This window comes from Pteropus alecto, unplaced genomic scaffold (genome assembly GCF_000325575.1).
Source record: "Pteropus alecto unplaced genomic scaffold, ASM32557v1 scaffold8, whole genome shotgun sequence".
In the NCBI taxonomy this organism is placed as follows: domain Eukaryota; kingdom Metazoa; phylum Chordata; class Mammalia; order Chiroptera; family Pteropodidae; genus Pteropus; species Pteropus alecto.
Window position 1 is genome coordinate 11,752,807 of NW_006494609.1, and position 1,310 is coordinate 11,754,116.

The following is a 1,310-nucleotide window of genomic DNA, read 5'->3' on the forward strand; positions in this document are numbered from 1 at the left end:
TCATTTCTTAATACTTCTCAGCCTACCTTCTTGTAAGCTTCTCACCATCTGTGGTATGTGCTTCCCTTAAGCAAATTGTTCTCTCTCTGGATTCCTGCTTGTGAGTATGACAATTCTGATTTCCTGCCAGTTTGTTTTTATATGATAAACAGCTATGAGTGAGATGCACAAGCTTTTGTGTGATGTTCCTTTCACTACTGAGACATGTTTTTTATCTTTTTTTTTTCAGGCGAGGCAACCCTTGGTTGACCTCACAGATTGCAAGGACCTTGTCAGCTTATCTTATTTTTTATTTTTTATACCTATACACCTGGTCTTCCTAGGTGGTCTCCCATCCAAGAACTAACCAGGCCCAACCCTCCTTAGCTTCTGAGATCAGATGAGATCAAGTTTGGTCAGGGTGGCATGGCCGTGGACCATATTTTTTTTCTTGATCCCAACTTTTTAATAATGATTTCAATAAGAATAAATAAATAACACTAACCACTGACGATCATATCGTTATCATGTTCTAAGCACCTACCTGAAAAAAACACAGTTGTTGATATGCTCTGTATTTGCCTTAGAATAATAAGTAAATTGAAAATAATACCCCAAATTGAAGTCTAAGATGAAACAAACAAACAAAAAAAAAGGTAAAGGAAATAATAAATAAGAAGTGTGTAAAATATTAAAATAGATGTGAGTGAAAAACAATTTGGCCTTACTGAACTGTATTTACTTCTTGGTTTAGTCTCAGTTAGTATGTTACTCCCTTGCCTGCAACATGCATAGGCCAGCAATTTTTTATTCTATTTTTCACATGTGCAAGGAAAATATAGTTGCCTAATTTCTCTATTTTCTTAGTTAATTTGAGCCCATCTGTTTGTAGGTCTGTAGCACTCTAGTTTAATACTTACACCACCCATAAAGCTAAAAGAAATGAGCTATAATTAAAGACTTAAATATTTTAACAGGCTCCCCTCAAAGCTTCTTAACAAGTGTTATTGTAGTGGGGTAGTCTTGTAGCAAGTTTTTTCTTTTTCATTTGTTAAATAAATTAGTATATTACTTTATGTTATATTGTTAAAGAAGGCAGTATAACTATTGAAATTAGATGCTGCAATCTCGAGATGATTTAAGTGTTATTTTAAAATTAAGTTTATTGAATATTTTTACTAGGACATTGACAGTATTCACTCAGCTGATTCTGAATTATTTTAATAAGAAAAATCCTATTTAATTGCAAAACACTAGTTATTTTAAACTTTCTTCTGGAGAAATCTCAGCTGCTAAGTAAACATTGCTATTACAGAGAATTTGCCAAGAAA

At 32.9% G+C, this 1,310-nt stretch overlaps 1 pseudogene; it reads right to left on the reverse strand.

Moving 5' to 3' along the window:
• Positions 1–299: 299 nt before the first annotated feature.
• LOC112473864 lies at positions 300–417 on the reverse strand (annotated as a pseudogene).
• Positions 418–1,310: the final 893 nt, after the last annotated feature.